This window comes from Eumetopias jubatus, unplaced genomic scaffold, assembly GCF_037043125.1.
Source record: "Eumetopias jubatus isolate StellerSeaLion01/CBP00866 unplaced genomic scaffold, mEumJub1_p1.0 scaffold_11, whole genome shotgun sequence".
NCBI classification, from domain to species: domain Eukaryota; kingdom Metazoa; phylum Chordata; class Mammalia; order Carnivora; family Otariidae; genus Eumetopias; species Eumetopias jubatus.
The window spans coordinates 4,211,053-4,230,652 of NW_028274817.1; the positions used below are offsets into that span (position 1 = coordinate 4,211,053).

General features: G+C 44.1%; 1 protein-coding gene across 3 annotated transcripts in view; it reads right to left on the reverse strand.

The window, feature by feature from the left end:
- Positions 1–19,600, reverse strand: part of AFF2 (ALF transcription elongation factor 2) — a 456,177-nt gene that overhangs the window by 204,658 nt on the left and 231,919 nt on the right. The gene's annotated exons all lie outside the window — the stretch shown is intronic.

A 19,600-nucleotide genomic window follows, 5' to 3' on the forward strand; every position in this document is an offset into this window, starting at 1 on the left:
GAACTTTCAATTTTCCTAGTCTCATAACAAGTGCCTCTCTTCTGCTTCCTAACTGCTGGACGTTGTGGCCAATCATCTATAATACATTGTTGTTATTGGGAGGTTTGGGGTTTTTTAACATAATGACACATATTCTTGAAATGTTAGTAGACACATTTCAGTTTGGAGTGATAATGAAACAGCTTTGCCTATCCACAAATTAAACATCACATCTCAAAGAGGCAGCTTGGACTGCCCTCTCTCTCTCTCTCTCTCTCTCTCACACACACACACACACACACACACACTGATTGTTGTTCAAAAAACTGATTCAGGAAGTTGGCTAACTTTTCACACCATTATATACCGCTGCACAAATTCCTTTCCATTACATAGGACTGGGTCCAAAATCATGAAATGCAATGAAGGAGAGACCATCTTAACAAAGAAGTTAAAAACCTCACTCTGGCCAACAGTTGACTAGACACCTAGGTTTTTAATTAATTCATGCATTCATTCAGTAAACATTTGTACCTACTAACCACCCTTTACCGAGCGTCTATTATGTGCATGTGCTTGGCATATATATAAACTGTAATGCTCATAATGCGCATGAAGTAGGAATCGGGACTTCACATGAAACGGGGAGCAGGCTTGGACCAGCTAACTGGCCCGTGGATAAAGAGAAATGAGATTAGGACCCAGGCCCATTGGCCCCCACCGTATCAGGCCCATTGCTTTTTCTACTCTGGTCTAGACAGGGCACTAGACAATGCTTCAAAGACACGTAAAACAGAGGCCCAATTGTTAATGCTCATTGCTATGGGTTAAATTGCATGCCCCCAAAGTTCATATTTAAGGCCATAACCCCCAGTACCTCAGCATCTGACCATATTCGGTGATAGGGTCTTTACAGATGTAATCAGGTTCCAATGAGGTCAATTATGGTGGGCCCCGCTCCAATGTACCCGGTGTCCTCACATACGCACACCTCGGAGAGCTCACGATAAAGTCACTATCACAGTAAAGCAAGTCAAGTGAGTTTTTGGGTTTCCCGTTGCACATAAAAGTTACGTTTACTCTACACCGTAGTCTATAAAGTGTACAATAGCATTATATCCAAAAAGACAATGTGCATACCTTAAATAAAAACACTTTATTGCTAGAAAATGCTAAGCATCATTTGGACTTTCAGGGAGTCATAATCACGATCACAGATCACCGTAACAAATATAATACTGACGAAAAAGCTTGAGATATTGTGAAAATTACCAAAATGTGACAAAGAGACACAAAGGGAGTGAATGCTGTTGGAAAAGTGGCACCAACACAGACTTGCTCGACACAGTGTTGCCACCATCCTTCAATCTGTAAGAGCAAAACAAAAACAGAAAAAGCACAGTATCTGCAAAGCGCAATAAAACAAAGGGCAATAAAATGAGGCATGATCATAAAAGCAAAATCTGGACAAAGACATGCAGAGGGGGAAGAGACTGAAGACACAGGGATAAGACAGCCATCTCCAAGCCAAGGAGAAGCTTGGAACAGTCCTCCCTCGCATGCCTCCGAAGAAATCAACCCTGCCAACACCTTGATCTCAGATTGTGAGACCATATATTTCTGTTGTTTAAACCACCTCGTTTGTGGTACTTTGCTCCGGCAGCCTTAGCAAATTAATTCAGTCATATAGCCTAGTTGGCGGGATAAGACAAACACAGGAATGCCTACGCTACCAGGTGGACTACAGAAAATGACGAAAGGCGGGATGCCGGGGTGGCTCTGTCAGTTGAGCGTCGTGATCTCAGGGTCTTGGGATCGAGCCCCCTGTTGGGGGCTCCACTCCCAGTGTGGAGCCTGCTTGGGATTCTCTCTCTCCCTCTGCCCTTCCCCCACCCCCACCCTCTCCCTCATGAAAGAAAGAGAGAGAGAGAAGGAAAGAAAGAAAGAAAGGAAGGAAGGAAGGAAGGAAGGAAGGAAGGAAGGAAGGAAGGAAAGAAAGAAAGAAAGAAAGAAAGAAAGAAAGAAAGAAAGAAAGAAAGAAAGAAAGAAGGAAAGAAAGAAAGAAAGAAAGAAAGAAAGAAAGAAAGAAAGAAAGAAAGAAAGAAAAAGAAAGAAGGAAGGAAGGAAGGAGAGAAAGAAAAAAAATGACAAAAGGAAGGTAGGAACAACATTCAATGGGAGGGGACAGTGTTCACTGCTGGAGGCGGGGGGGAGAAGGCAATAGCACTGGGGCGGTAATTCCCCATATTCATAGAGTGAAGTGATGACAAAAGAAATAAGAACTGCAATAAGAATAACGATTAATAATGATACAAATTATAGCCACATTTACTAAGTACTTAATATGTGCGAGGCACTGTGCTAAATGCCCCACAAGGATTATCTCTTGCAGTCCTCACAGCAATCCTGGGAGGTGAGTTCGAGCATTATCCCTGTGTTCCACTGGACACCTGCTGGGCCACAAACTTGGGTATGAAGTTGGGCAATTCTGTTCCCCATGCAGCAGTGATGCGGAGTACGTCTCTTCTGCCAGGCCAAGCCTGCACTCAGGTGGGTCCCCCGGCCACTATCCTCAATGTCCCCTATAAAGCTTCTCCTGTATTGCTCACGAACTGATTTGTCTTACATATAGTTCATTTCCCTTTTGGCACTGGGCTCACAAGTTTTATAGCTGACCTGCCTTCCTTATAGCAGGGAGGGGATGTAAAAATTCTCCTAAGAGAGCCAGTTCCTTAGAGCTAGGTTTACAGAGCACAAAATCAACACAGTAAGTAGACGTTGATTGCTAAAGGGCCAGAGTTGCAATGTGCAGCGCAGGAGTCCCACACTCTGTGTCCAAGTGGGTCCATGGTGACACAAGCCCATACATGTCTACACCGCACCACCCCCTAACTCATGCTCCCTTCCTTCCTTCCCGAGCACAAAAGCTCCAGATCATCAAATGCGAGCTTGGCGGTGAATACTCATTTTTAAATTTACCAACTGTGTTATGAAACTAATAGATGGTCATGACAATAACAGAAACTTATAGCTAATGCTGACCATATCTTTCCAAATAAAAAAGTAGAACTGATCATCTCACAGGTGTGTGTGTGTGTGTGTGTGTGTGTGTGTGTGTGTGTGTGTGTGAGTGAGAGAGTGAGAGAGACTTAAGTATATTTGCATTGTAATTCTTACCACCTTCATTCAGTTATCATATACCCAAAAGGAGAGTTCCATCATATAACGTATTTAATTTCATCGAGCTCTTTGGTGAACTGGGCACCTTGCTTGGTGCTGAAACACAAAGCATTTGCGGACTGGGTTCTTAACCTGGGATCCATGAAGGGGGCTTAAGGGGGTCTGAAATCCTGCGCAAAATTTTGCGTGCATGCCTGTGTGAATTTTCTGGCAAGAGGTTCCAACATTTCAATCAAACTTTCAAAATACACTATGATCCATCAAAGGGTAAAAGACTTCGGGTTTATGGGGATGACTGGGCAGAATATCTGAAATTCGGGGGAGGGGGTCTTGAAACATTGAGGGCATATCTATAGTGTATCTCCTGCAGCATGAGGTGTGCACCCAGCTCCTGACGCACAGGCAGAGAAGCCTCGGCATTCATCTGACTCGTCTGATAGCCGGGAGGACTTGCACCAGTGCCTGACACCGAGCCTGAAGCAGGTGAAGAGATGAGAGAGAAGGGGAAACGTGAACGTGGCAGGAGTCCCTCTTTTGGTCCCACAGACATAAAGCACCAGGATGTCCCAGAAATCACCGAAATTTCACCTCCCAGGCTTGCATCTTACCCTGAAAGTGGCATAAATATCCTGAGACTGGGTTCAGACAAATAGGAGTCCTGAAACCATACGGGTGACCGGGAAAGAGTAAAAGAACCCCTGACTAAAAGCCCATCTCACCAGGCCAGGGAACCATCAGTGACAAGATGAGCAAAGCCAGCTCCACAAACTAGTTTGTGTGTGACTGTGTGACCGGGTCTGAGCGTGTAACTGTATGTGTGCGTGTACTCCCTGCCTCTCTCTGCTAATGCGGGGGGGGGGGGGGCAGGGTGCAAGAGAAGCAAAAGCATAAACAGCTGAATTCAGTCAAAGACCTAATTGTCTCCCAAATGTATATGCTGGGGCTCCCAAGTGAAAGCCACGCCAGCTCGACCCCCACTGATGGCCTGTGGCTTTGTGTGTGTCACCCACTTATGCCTGTCTCCGAGAGGGACGGCCCATGCATGGAGACACTGGGCTGTTCGGGAGCTTCTGCATGTGTAATTAGTCACGGTGCACCTGTACCTAACTGCATTAACAATTAACACAATTACACACACAATTGTGGAATTGCCCCCACTATTTGAATAATTAGTGAGCTAACAACATGATTTGCAGGTGCAATTGAGCAATTATGTACAGTTCCAAAGTGGAATATGCATATTTAGAGGCTTGGATGAGGCCCATTACTAAATCTTGTTCCAAATGGTCAAATTAATTTTATTATTAGAAGGAATGGTACTGAGAGCGATCTAATCCTTAAGCACTCTAGCGTTAGGTACCAGGCACTGGTTCATCTCATCAAGGTATTCAGCTTGGGGGTTCAGCAAAGAGAGGCACCCCTGCCAGAGTCCCAACTTGTTCTTGACTTTCCTTTAGAATGCTACTGCAAATTCACTGGCTTCCTGCAGTTTTTCACAGCAGAGCCCCCGCCCCCTCATAAGTCTTGGGTCTGCGAGCCAAGAGCCCAGCACTAGGGGATGAACCAAAACATCACCTCAGCTGTGTCCCACAAGAGAGAGGCCCAGAAACTTGGTGGCAGTGACGGGGTGCTACCCACCGCCAGGCCCCAGTGGGCTGGGCAAAGGCGGGAGGGGCCGCACGGTCGGATGCGGAGAGCCAGAGTTGGTGCACCTTGCTATTTCTCTGGCATTAAGTAAGTTCTCTTCAATCTACTCTGTACTCTTGTCACTCCCAGGCTGAGTGTCTCCTTTGCCACTGAAAAGAACATTCACTGAAGGCTCAAGTTTCAGATGTGCATGATGGCCAAGCCAACTGGGCTGTGAGCCATTTGCCCCCATTACTGTGGAACGCCCAGGAGGAGAGGCAGAAGCTAGATTGTGCTGGGAACCCAGGAAGAGTGCCCACACTCAGTTTACAAGGCACCCAGGGCTTGAGTCCCCAGTGATCTTGCAGACCCCATTAGAAAAAGCTGGAGGTCTCTGTCCAATCTGTGTATCGTTCAGCAGCTGGGCCCCGCACTTGAACTATCTAAAAAGAAACAGTAGAAAAAGCCACCTGTGGGTCTAATCTGAATTCCTGTAGATCTCTCAGGGGCCAAGGCAATCCTTCCTTCTAGAGAGACAAGTCACAAGTCACAACTGAAGATTGTTCTTACATTCTAGAATGAGCTCCAGTCATGTTGTGGCATCCACTGAGTCATCTACAGGTGATGGCTGATACTCGTCATTTAAGGGCAGGGGTAAAAGGAAACGGGAGGTGTGACCAGGACACCGCACAACAGGGGATCTGCCAATGAGCCGCCTGCATCCGCTCTTCAGCCTCGAAGCGCCACGCACCGCCGAGATAGTTTAGGCTGATGTTCTGGTTCTGCCTCTATGTTTTCTGAACGTCACCTGCTTTTCCCATATACCATTGAGGGGAAAAAAACATCAGTAACTTCTGACTAGCCAATAGGATTAGGACAGGAAAGCCTACAGATCAAAGATGGGAAACCACCCCCCACCCCAACATTATTTGCTCCGTAACACGGTGAATCAGAAATGCAAGGCTGGAACAAGGATCATTTGTAAAGCTTCTGGTACGCTGGAAAGTATCAATCCCCTTTTCCTCACTGTTGCACTTTGCCTAATTTTTACAGATTGGGAAAATGACATGAAACCCAGGACAAGTTCTGTGTGCTGACCTCTTTCCAACAAGACTCCAGGAAAATTATTATTTTGGAATATTGCATTTTCAGCCACTTCAGTGCCATATTTTTTTACTGTTCAGCTGCATGAACAATTACCTACCTTGTTGAAATAGATTTCTTGACCCACGTATAGCTACATTAAATGGTGTAATTTAACGCAATCTAACTAAATTAGCACCAATTAGACAGGCTAAATTAAAGGGCATGTCACTAATAAATTTTATGCTAAACATATTACTGATAATAAGCTCACTAAAATGCAGAATGAAATAAAATATTCGTTTTAGCCTAGTTTAGTCTAAATAATATCCTAAAGTCCTCAGTGTGAAATATATCAAGGAAAACACTTACTCCCTTATAGAGAAACGGCAAAACAACATTCTGTCTGTATTAACCGTGGATGTGACTTGTTTTTATGTTTGTCATTCTGATTTCTTAACAATATGTCCAAGGGGCTCCTAGGTGGCTCAGTCGGTTCAGCAGCTGACTCTTAATTTTGGCTCAGGTCGTGATCTCAGGGACATGAGATCAAGCCCTGCATCAGGCTCCACACTCAGCAGGGAGTCTGCTCCAGGATTCTCTCTCCCTCTCCGTCTGCCCCTCCCCCCTCACATAAATAAATAAATAATCTTTAAGAAAATCTCCCAAACATTTCTCCTCAGGGGGACTCAGTTTTGTAACCTCTAAAAGGTGATCTCCAAATTTATTCTGGAGCAGAGAGGAAGTATAGTTTAAGATGGTATTAGAAAGAACACAAGCTTTGGTATCAAGATACCTAGATTTTAGCCAGTCTCAGGTCTGCCCCTTATTGGCTGAATAACCTTTGGGGAAGACCAAAAAATGGTTTTGAAAAAGACATGTCTGTGTCCAATCCCTGGAATCTGTGAATGTTAGCTTCTATGACCAAAGATGTGATTAAGATAAGGGTCTTCCGAGGAGGAATTTATCCAGGATCATCTGGGTGGGCCCTGAATACAAGCACATGTATCCTCATGTAAGGAAGAGTTTTTGAGATAGACACAGAACAGCGGAAGGAGTATAAACACACAGAGAAGTTGATGTGAAGACAGAAGCAGAGATTGGGGTAGCTGCTAGCAGTCCTTAGCATATGGAAAAGCTGAAAGACTGCAAGGAAGGATTCTCCCCTAGGGCCTCCAAAACGTCCCGCATACACCTTCAATTTGGACTGCTAGCCTCTAGAACTATTGGAGACTCCATTTCGGTTGCTTTAGGCCACTCGGTTTGCATTAACTCGCTACAGCAACCATAAGAAAAATCTACCTCACAGATTCTACATGACCGACTTAAGAACAAGTAGTTAACCCTTGAACAACATAGGTTTGAACTGCGCAGGTCCACTTATATGTGGATTGTCTTGGATAAATATTTTCTCTTCCCTATGATTTCTTAACAACATTTTTTTTTCTCTAGCTTGCTTTATTGTAGGAAGATGGTATCGAATACATGTAACATACAAAAGATGTGTTGACCATTCTTCTCAGTAAGGCTTCCGGTCAATAACAGGCTATTAGTAGTTAAGTTCTGGTGGAGTCAAAAGTTATACACAGGTTTTCAACTGCATGGGGGGTCGGCACTCTTAACCCCCATGTTCGTGCTATTGAGGAAGGCAAAATGCATGCCAGCACTGATATCAGCCATATGAAAATGAATGAAGAGGGCTACACTATGCTGTAGAGCTTTTCACTAAGGGCGGAGCCATTTGCATGAATAATCATTCAAAATAAGGATACGCCGATTGTGCATAATCACAATGAGTCAAGCAAAAGAGCTGAACTACCCAATCCATAAAAATTACTCTGCAGGTTCCAGTCCAATAAAGTCCAACCAGCTCTTTCTGATCATGCAAAAGGCCCCCAAAGTTCATTACATGATGAGACGCTTAACTGATTTTTTATTTTTTTCTGCCACGTGGCCTACAAACAAGGAACCGCAATGGGCAATTCCTCTGCAGAGAGCGGCCTATCCAGCTACTTGTAGACTTCACTCCCAACCTACTGGTCTTGAGGCCAAAGAAATGAAATTTCCCCCCAAGCAAAACCGGTAAGTTCCCATAAACAGGAGGGAGAAGGAAGGGGAGTAGCTTCTAAAAATGCACGGGTTGCTCTTGGGCTGTCTGATATTTTTTAAGGGGCCATCAAGATTATGACCGCAGTAGCCAACTCTATAGCAGAGAGATCTAAATCTGGCAGGAAACACAAGAAAGGCTGACGAATGAGGGAGAGGGGTAGGATATGGAGTCAGCCGAGTGGGGAGGAAGAGGGAAAAGGAGGGGAAAAGAGAAGATGGTGAAAGAGAGCTTGTCATTAAGTGCACGAAAATGGTCTGGGTAAACAGGGTGTTAGGCCCCTGTCTCCAGGCTCTTTTGTTTCCTTCCCGTCTGAGAAGAGGACATCTATGTCATGCTAAAAAGGTCATTATCGGAGCTAAAATAAGCGCTCAGTTGTGGACGATGACTTGTTGTGTAAGGTTTCTGCTATGTTTCCTCCTCCTTCTCCTAAATAATGTTTTAATCACTTTTAAGCATTATTTGAATCGCCTTTGCCAATATTCATTTTAAGTTTTTGACTGCCTTGATTCATTCTGGGGGAGACCTGGGTCATAAACCAATAATGGCGAGCGAGTTGAAAAATGCCAGGATAGAGGCAGTCATCCGACATCTATCATACATCCTACATCTTCATTCCAAGAGGAAACTTTTTTTTTTTTTTGGTTTTCTCCCAAAAGCTCAAGACTGTCTACGTGAAATAACTGATGGGAGCCTGGTGGTCACACATCTCCCATATTTTAACTCCTTGCAAAAATGAACGACTTCTCACTCTGATTTCCTGGGAGAGACCTACTTTCCTGGACATTTAAGGGCCTCTTCATTCTTCTTCTGTTTTTCTAATACTGAGGGATTCTGCAGAGCCAACGTACTGCCCGAGACGGTCCGCATCCAGGACAAAAAGAAAAACTACCTTCTGTCCTATTTTCTCCCCATAAAAATCTCCCTGCTTTAGGGGCTCCTGAAGTGAGAGCTAATTTCACCAAACCTTTGACAATGTTTTTTCCAACAGCAGCTTTACATCTCTATAGCATACTCATCATTTGCATTTGTCATTCTGATTAATTCTCTCCCCAATTTTGCATATTTCCCGGATGAATCTCATTTACTACTCCGGAGGCTACCCTCTTAAGGAGTGCTTGTAAAATTGCCCTGGCCTCCAATCTGGTTATAAGAGGCTGGTTAATAAGAGCTAGAAACAGCCTTCACTGGAGGGGTACTTTCTCCTCTTAAAGATTTGAAAAAAAAAAAAAAAAAACAACCACATTCAAATGTATAGTCACTATTACTTTCGTAACTCCCCACACTAATTACTTTTTTTAAAAAAGATACATAATAATTTTTAATTTCATTTTATTATGTTAGTCACCATACAACACATCACCAGTTTTGATGCAGATACATAATTTTTTAAAGATTTTATTTATTATTTATTTATTTATTTATTTATTTATTTAAGAGAGAGAGTAGGAGCAGGGGGAGGGGCACAGAGAGAAGCAGACTCCCCGCCGAGCAGGAAGCCTGATACCGGACTAGATCCCAGCACCCTGGGATCATGACCTGAGCTGAAGGCAGACACAACCGACTGAGCCACCCAGGAGCCCCCAAGGATACATAATATAACAGAAAAGGGCATGGTATCTAAATAAAATTTAGGCAATACAGTTAATGAAAAAGACTCTAAAGACTCCCCCCACCTAGAAATTACTAGACAGAACATCTCGGTGCACGGTCTTCTAGTGTTTTGTTCTTTTTTACACACATAAGCTCCTTTAAGAAACAAAATACATTAAATCGTACATAACCAGTTGCTTCTTGATCAGTGGAGGAATGATTTGCTACCATTATACTCCGTCTTCTTATGCTAGTTTTGTTTCCACAGTACTGTAACTCCACGACAAAAAAAAAGTAAAATAAAAGGTATAAGGCATCTGTTTTCTCAATCCTACTTCTAAGCCCAAATATCCCTTATTTCTTCATTGCCTTCAATTATCTGGAGATTCCTAATAAAGAAATCATCACACAGCTTTCATGAGAAGATAAAACGAGTACCTTCCAAACAGACTTTTGGGAAGGTTTCTGAGAGGAATTTTAATGCAACCAAAGAGTCTACCTGAAATTCATAGGGGTGGAAAAAATAAAACCAAACCCTTGAAAGTGTAAACCACTCTTCTATAATCATCACATGGTATTTTATACACCCCATGTTAAACTCATAAAAAGCATCATTTTGCCATTCTTTCCTCTTGGATTCCAAATTTCAAACATCCGAGCGGCTTTCAGATGCCTCTATAATCCTTTCTTCATGGCTACACACTGAGATGCATAAAGGATGAGAAATCAAAGTTGTCAGCCATCTGAGAATTTTTAATGTATCAAACATCGCCTTCTAAATACATTTCTATTTCATCTCAAAAACAAAACATGAGCGATTTAGTTTAAAAAAAGTCAGTCTGGTTCATTAACCTATAACTGTACCAAAGCAAGAGTCAATTACATTGCCCCATCAGATGTGTGTTGAGATAATTACCCTGAAAAGAAGATGTAAGGATGCCCATAAAGGCAGTGAAATGTGACCTATTAAATCAGGCTGTAACCTATTATGGGTCAAAAAACACATTTGTAGGGCCAACGGTCTCCTGCCTTTACATCCAGTCTTGCGTGAATTCTGCAGGTGTCTTTTGCAAGTAAACTTTCGATCTGTCCTTTCATTTCAAATTGGGGTCTTGTCTTCCTACCTGGGCTGTCTGGGATGCAGGTATGCACTTCACAGAACTAACTGCCTACTTAAAATTATGTCCCTTGAAATCTACTGGCAAAACCTCACATGACAACAGGCCAAGATCATGCCGTATTAAATAAGCAGGGAGTCATTTGGGTTCACTTTCCTGTAAGTTCTCCTCCTGTTAATACTTTGTAACATTGATTTCCATCTCCAAATGCAACATCTGTTACAGCGAGGGAGCAAATGAGTCAGCAATCAGATCGACTGAGGATCACCTGGTGTGAGAGGAGAAAAAATATTTACTACTGTCTTTACTTGGATTACTGCCAGTCACAACACGGACAAGATGGTGATGGGGCTAAAAGGTGGCTTCTATTCTGGGAATGAAATAGGGTGGAGGGAATGTTCATTACCAGGCAGTACAACATGGAAATCAGGGGCCACCTTCTTGCAATGACAGGGGGGAAAGAGAAGGAGGACATGGTGATAAGGACCAAATGCAGGTCTCGGGTCTATTTGTGGCAACTGCTGTATCTGAAAACGGAAGGTCTCTTCTCTTAGGTGACACAGAGGAGCCATTTAGTCCAAGGTACACCGTAATCTTGTTCTGCGGTGTCCGGGGAACTCATGGGAGTCAGCAGATAGAATCACAGCTAAGGTTGCCGACCGTGAAAAGATGCATGAAAATACCACAAAGGAAAGAGGCACAGGTGGCGTCTGGAGGCTTCCTTACGTTCCCTCCCTGCCCTGAAGGGCCACACAGAGTGTGTTCTGCCCCAACGGTGAACATGCAGTCACATGCACGTGATGCTTCTGCCCAGGGAAGCCTGTTACAGCCTTAGCACACCAGCATCCGGGGCTGGCCACGTGGGCACTCTCTACCTAGCATGCACCCAAACTCCAGACTCTCAGAAGGAAAGCAGGCATTCAGCGTGGACCACGTGGCTTGTAGGAACAGTCTCGGCACAGTGAGCCAGCTTTTACGGTGAGGGGATGTTTCCGAAGCCAAGTTCCCAGACGCCAGCCCAGGGCCAACCTTGCAAGCCGACTCTTCTAAAGATTACGGTGTTGGTACCACACAAATGCACTTGCAGCGAAATGCACTTAACACTATAGGAAACCACGAGTAATGTCAGCGTGCAACTGAACACTGAAGTCATCATAAGCAGGCTGGGGAAGGCTCTGCATTAAAATGTATTCTCCAATCAATCCTCATGAAGGAATGAGAGGTTTTCCCCATTCAGGTTCTTCAGAGGCCAGGGCCGTCCCTTTAATTTCTCAAAGGATCAGGGACTCCCTGGTGCTTTCACTTATTACGAAACTTAAATTTGCGTGAGATCCCACCCCTTTGTCCGTGTCTTTATTAGACTTCCTCCACTTGTTCTGCCTCCTGCCCTTGAAACCACACACCTGCCCCCAACTCCGCAATTATAAATCCCACCGAAATTTCAAAGCTCAGATCAAATGTCATCTCCCGCTTCTGAAGCCTTCCCCGGTGACCCTGGCTGGACTTTCTCTGTACCTCTCACGGTAGCTTCTACATTGAACCATGGTTATTCGTGTGCGTTTCCTGTCCTGACTCCCCCTTCTAGCTGCAAGCTGCATGAAGGCAGGGAGGGCCCAGTCCAATCCCGATAAATTTCTGTACCCTTCAGTCGTTCCCCAACACACACCACCAATGTCTAACAGTACTTGCACCTAGTAGGCACTGAACAAATGTATGTCCGATGGGGGGGGATGATGGAATAATCTGGAAAGGTTTTGACTTGGCCCATATGAATTTTGCTGATAACTGGACTTATAAAGAAGCCACGTGTTCACAAAGAAAGCTCTGCCTGCAGCCGCAGGAATCACAGTGCCATAGAACCGTTTTTACTTGAATGCAAAATGTACTTCTTTGAAATGAATTTCCCATTTGGACAGCTGGAAATCTGCAGATCTTTCCTGGGAAACAGCCCAAAATTTAATACCAGGGCAATGAGAAGGGGCCTGGGTTTGGAATCTGTTCAATTAATTTGGAGTCCTGAGTCTGAGGAGCAGCATTTTCCACATGACTCCAACAACTCTGGCTCGCTCCCAAATCACTCGGAACGTCTGTTCTGGACTCCCAGTGAAACCACAGCCCCCACAGGGAGACAGGAGCCACGTCCGGCGTGGAGGGGCAGAGCCGACGTCTTTGTCCCCTACATACCCAGGAATGGCTCTAGAATTCTGACCGGGGTAGCCAGGGACACACTTGGACATGAAGCACAATGTATTTAAAAACTGTTTAACAGTTTATCGACAGGGACCAAAAATACATCCTCATCAGCTCGGCCTGCTACCCTGTCACCTTAGTCTCTTCTGCTACAGGTTTGTATTCTTGCCATTAGTGAAAACCACTCACGCTTCCCGCTTGCTGGCAGCTTTCACACCGCTCTAACTGCCTTTTCTCCAGTGTATTCAGAACAGCCCCTTCGGAAGGAAGGTGCGCCTGGCTTTGCAGAAAGCAAGTCCAATTGTAAGGATTTTTCTAGTAAGCCTTTTCACAATAAAAGTTCGCATTTCTCTCTTTTGTAATGTGGTTTTTCACCTATCAAGTTCCTCCCAAGCAGGGTCCCCACGCCATTTCGCTGGGTGAGATGAGAAGCATCAGTTTCCAGACCCAGACAGCCTGTGTGCTCGGCACCATCAGCAGACACACGCCAAGCTCCCGGACTGCTCTGAATCTCCACCTTCTCCTCCAGAAATGGGCGTGAACAGCACCTACTTCCAAGGGCTGCGGAGGGGAATTCAATGGCAAAGATTGGGTTAAAAAAAAAAAAAAGAAAGAAAGAAGTGAGATGATGCAAGATCTGATTCCTAAGTCCACGTAGCCAGGCAGGAATGACAGGCCCCTCACGGACAGGTCAACACACAAAATCATATCCCGTAACTTTCTGCCAAACCGAGAACATTTTGGTCAGTGAACCCAAAATGTTGCTTCCCTCCCCTGCAATCTCTACCCAAGGAGGTAACTTCTCTTTTGAATGTATTCTCCATGTGCTGTCTGTAGGAAAGCCTCATCTGTAGCCTAACCCATTAGTGCCCCCAAACTGAAGGGTCCTGCAGAGTGGCTTACAAATGTGTGTGTGTGTGCTTGCACACACACATAAGTGCATGCACATTTTTGTTCCATTTTGAAAGAGAATCCCAAAGACACTCTATAACATTGCCAGGAAGGGCAGCAGGGTGGTAACAGCAGGCTTGCACCTCTAAAGACCTGGATGTGCAGGTCTGGAAGCAGGTGTGAACTGCATTTAATTAAGGCCTCTTTCATCTCAGCTCCTGAGAAGGGCCAGCTGCAAGTCACCGGGACCCGTGTCTCAGATGCAGGGGCCACGGGCATTCACAAGCTTTGTCCGGGAAGCATATGTGATGAGGTCACTGGAGTCAGATGGAAGGACACTCTCATAGCCTAGAAAAAACTGGGGTGGGACCAGGGACGATGGGGACCACCAGCTGGGGGTGGGGCCGCGAAGAAAGCAGGGCACCTGTCGGAAGAGAGATCAGGGGAGGCTCTCGTGGGATGAGTCTGGTGGGCAGGCCACGTGGAGAGAGCCCAATATTCCAGGCAGAAGGAAGAGCACAGAGGAGGCATGTGGCCTGCGGTAGGCACCAGCCAGCCACATTCAGAGCCAGCCTCCCAGGGGCCCTGGACATTAGCATCTAAGCATTCTGATTCCGTTGTCAAGTCTCATCCATCATATGGAGCCACACTGTACCGTCATCCTTTCTCTACACACCTGACCTACTTCACAGAAGACTCAGAAGGAGAACAAACTACAACTGACTTCAATGATATCTGCAAATGTAAAACGCTACATACCGTGTAGTATGGCTCATTAAAAAAACGTTAAATATCCTTCACCTACATTACAAGCCCAGTTGCGAAAATAAAGCTGTCTTATTTCATTAAGAATAACCAACTGAGTCGGTAATGCCAATAATCACCCTCTTTCAAGATGGCTGTAATTTGTCTGTCAGCCCTTTTAAGTTCTTAGCAAATTAGTTCGTTCAGCAAGTGGTTGCAAGGATACTCTGAAATCACAAGCTGTGGAATGCCTTTCTCTCATAAGACTGTGCTCTAGGTTGCGGGAGGCCTTCATTAGTGGACCCTGCCTTCCAGTCGGCCTGTGTGTCTCCATCTCTCAAGTGAAAACTCTCTTCTGAGTCCATCCGTCACCGGAGGGGTTCTGCTTGCTTCTTAACAGAACTCTTCCTGGGATGGTCCCTTTGATGCCATTTGTTGCATCCCAGTCACGCTTCCTTCCATGATGTCATTTTCTCAAATAAAAACCTTTCATTCAGGGACGCCTGGGTGGCTCAGTCGGTGAAGCGTCTGCCTTTGGCTCAGGTCATGATCTCAGGCTCCCTGCTCAGCGGGGAGTCTGCTTCTCCCTCTCCCACGCCCCCTGCTTGTGCTCTCTCTCTCTCTTCTCTGTCAAAAAAATAAAATCTTTAAAGAAAGACCTTTCATTTAAGAAGTTATTCGTGCTTAGCTGTTATAACCATCTTTTAATCCACCGTGATCATTTGACCTACATCATCTCACTATATTAATAACACAAACAGAACCTTATGATAAATTATCATGTTTTATTTTAACACTGAAAATCCTCTTTCCTTTCCAACTGTCTTTCTTTAACACAACGTACAATACGGGAATCATTTCTATAATTCGTGTTGGCAAGGACTGAATCACCTGGACCACAGTCTGGGACAACAATCTGAGAAGTTCTATTCAGGTGGCATTTTGCATATCATATGACTGTGCTCCCCCAAATTGGATACTAGCTACCTCCTCCTTTGCCCTTAGACCAAAACCTAACAAACAAAAACACAATCTGAACAGAAATGCGAAGGCCAAAGAAAGATGCTGCTATCCATAATCAAGGGAGATTCCACACTCCAATATTTCTTCTAGCATTTCTGAGCACCAGGAAATTCTGAGAGAACACTAAGCCAAGAAAACTGACATTGATCAGGATGGTAGAATTTGAGAAACTTCAGGCAGCATCACCCTAAATCATCCCTGACAGATCAGAATCCTTGCTTATAAAGACCTTCCTGGGAAGGAAATCTACAACGTCATTTAGATGGTAAGGCATTCAGTGTTGCCCGAAATAGAAATCCTGTATGCTATGCAAAAAGGCGTTCCATAAACCCTAATCCATCTACTTGCAGAAAGCAACTAAGGTATACTTTGTTTATGCACAGATAAAACTCTACCCACTGTCAAGAAGTAAGGGGCTTTAAAATCAAACTCCATTGGTGTGTTTCGGTCCTTCTCACCAGGAACCCACACGTTACCGATAAAGATGGCATTAGGAGTTTCCCAATCCACAGTAATGTGCGTCACCATATGATAGAAGGGGTCTAATGGAAAGAATGTAATCACCCCCAAGGGTCCCCTGGAGGCTTAGTTAGATAGCTCAGCCTACTGCTGCTACTGAAGAAACCAGAAGCTTCACCTCGGAAGAAGGAAAAGGAAAGAAGTAAGGAGAAACAGGGCAAGAGATCAGGAAAGGCGGAGAATACAGAGTGGTAAAGCATGTACCGTAGAGTAATGACTTCCTGGGGCCCAGTCTGAAGCCCCAGAATGTGGGCCAACACCTTACCCTGCCTCTCTCAACTGCCAGGATCACTGCCCATGTCCCCCAGCCTAAGGGATCGATTCTAGTAAGGAATTCAGGAACAAATGTTTCAAAAGGATCTGTTAATGAGAAGCAAATTTTCCCTTTGAGTGCAATCATTCAGAAATAGCAAATTTCAACTTCAAGATGAAATAATGGGACTGTATCACAAAGTCTTTTGACATCTGCATTTGTGAAACGTCACAGTTTCATGCCACAAACTCCGTGCGTGCCAAGTGAACGAGTGGGTCTTCTGTTTTTATAAGGCACGCGTGTATGCAGGTACGCTTGCCGAAAGAGGAAACAAAAGGCAGGTTTTAAGAATAAAATCAGGTTCTCAAAAACCAAACAAAACGAAGCCAACAAAATTACAATACACCATTGACAGAAGAAATTAGCATAACTCATATCGCTGGTACTATTAAAGTTGTATTCTTAAACTAGCTTCCTGTTCTGATCTTGAACAAACAGGCCAATAAATTTGCATGTCCATAGTCCAATTATTTAAACAACTTACTCTATAGCAAAACCCAGAATTCATCAAAACTGGCATCTTTTAATGCTAATTCTAATTAGAACAAGCATTGCATTTTGTATGCTTTCCAATTATGCACGAGAAAAGTCAGCATAAGTGTCCTCTCTTATCATAATTATCTGTTTCTAATTTCAATTTTGGCTATGACTTTGCACTCAATGATGTAAATGTAACTGTTCCTGTCAGATGAAGATTAATTTGATTTAAGCCCTCTTTGTTCTAATTATATATTCTATTTCTGCTCACTATGCAAGTTCCTTTCTAAGCCACATCTGTATTTTATCACAACAATGGGGAATTTCTTTGGTATTTAAAAGGCGACCATAAGATTTCTTTTTGGCACCGTTTGGACAATTCTCATTAAACTTGTGCCAAAGCCTTTAAAATTTCAGCTGACTAATCTACAGATTAATGTAATTATTATTCAAATATTAAAGCATGAACTTTTCTAAAACCAAGTCTCTAAAAGTTATTGCTCTAATTACTCCCTCTGCTCCCAGGAAAACCTTATGGCCCTTAGTTTATTCCCTGAGCAAACTCCTTTATTGGGTGACACCTTGCACGCCATGCCTCCAGCTGGAACCACTCTGAAGGCAGTGGTAAAGATAAAAATTGATCACTTGAGATTCAGAGCTGTCTATCTGGAGGTCCAGAACTTAGCATCCCTGCATTCATCTTCAATTTCTCTTACTAACTTCCCACCTTGCTATTTCACAAAAATAATCAGGTGACGAGAAGTGGAAAATAGCTAATCAACCCTGTAGTGAGTGTCTGGGTTATGGCGTCATCAAATACAGATTCCAGAATCCAGTGCTAAAAGCCAGGCTGAGGTTTAACACGTATCTTAGGGACCAAGATTTTGGGTTTTGGTTTTTACTCCTTAGGCAAAATGTGCAGCAAAATTCAATTCAGCAAATATGTTTTGAGCGTCCAGCACAATCCCATGTACTAGAAAAGTTTTTACCAGGAGCATACGGTGAAGACTAGATGTCTTTAGCCTACAAAATGCTTTAAGGTTCTCAATCCTAAAAAATGGTTTTTTGTTTGTTTGTTTGTTTTTTAAGGTCAATGTCTGCTGTTCTGAGAAGGGCCATGGTACATGTATTTGAAAACATAACACATCCAGAGTTCCAGAAGTAAGTTATCCAGAAAAAACCTCTTGTACCCCCCCCCCTCCGCCCCGTGCACTTTTATTTTATCCTTTCCAAGTTCAATCCTGGCCTGTCACAAAACAGGTGCGAGGCGGCCTGTGGAGATAAACCTAATACAATGATATAAAAATGGAAGGAATAAGGACAGTGGGATTTGGGCAAGATTTAGGAGCCCAAATGCTTCCTATGAAAGCTTGGATACTTACTGCAGGTGGGTCAAAAAGGAGGAGCCGGTTCTTGGCAGTCAGAGAGAACAGGGGTCCCTGAGAGGACACATAAAATTAGAAGGGGCCGACTAGATGCTAAGGAAGAGCCCTCTCCTTGGATGGAGATCCGAGATAACTTGCTCTTCCGGATGTTCCTAATAAGACACTAAATGACACAATGGGCCATGCCCAAGTAGCACCCTGACATTGTAAGTCCTATGGTGTGAGTCATAATTGGCAGAGAAAGGTGCTTGGAGCTAACAAAGTCTAAACCTGCAGAAAACCATAGCACTCACTTTCAGTGAAGGAGTCTGCAATCTGCAGAGCCTCGTGAATCGGAGGGAGTTGACATAATGGTCAGGGCTTGAACTGGACAGGAAGTAGCAATAGACTGGACAGTGGACACTTTCAGATGAGTAATATGCCTTCAGGATTGTTCCCTTCCTCTATCATTCCGTGATTTGATGTCTCCCTTCCCCCCACATATACACAGAGGACTAAGCTATAAGTACAATGACTGTTTCCTCAAACTGTAAAATATCCAAAAATATTTAGAAAGAATAGATGAAAATGATAAAAAAAAAAAGTACTACAATCTCTAAAAGTCTCCAAATAGCTGAATATTTCAACTGCAGTTGGAGCGCCAACTCCCAGCACTTTGGCCCATCCAACACACTACCGCTCTTGATTGCCCCCACAAAACCACCGAGTGGTCGGAAGACATAAGGCTCACTTTAAATATAAGGAAACTGAGGCCAGAACACCTAGGAACAGTGTTACTACAATTTAAGACTATGCTTTCCGGTTCCCTCCTAATGCTACACACGGATGCATGAGGTGACATGCAAAGAGCCAGAAGCAGACAAGTTTATGTTCTGAAGAAATGGCTTCAAACTTTCGTTAGAGTTACAGATGCCTTTATTTTACTCTATTGACAAACCATCCAACCAACAATGCCTTGCTTAAGGCACTTTGAAAATGCTCTAAGTGTTCCAGAAGATGAAGGCTATGAAGTCTAGGTGTGCACCTCTACGTTTCAGAGTATTTCACTCTTTTACACACGGAACATTTCCCATTTATTCTCAGTGATTCTGCTTCTTCTCGGCAACCAACAGCTGGCCCTTCCGCTGTCTGGGAATCTGGGGAGTCAGCCCAGGTGCGAGTGTGCCTCTCTCCCCGCAGAGACTCTCGACAAGGCCTGAGGGCCACCTCCCTTCCTGAGGAGCCATGGAGACACTGCTGAAAGCCTGAGGACATTTTTGTGAATTCTGTCAGAAAGGAAGGAAGAAAGGGGACGTCTCTCATTCATCCTTTACATCTGTAATCAGGTAGTACAGGCAGGAACTGGAATCCTTTGAAAGGAAACCCATAGAAA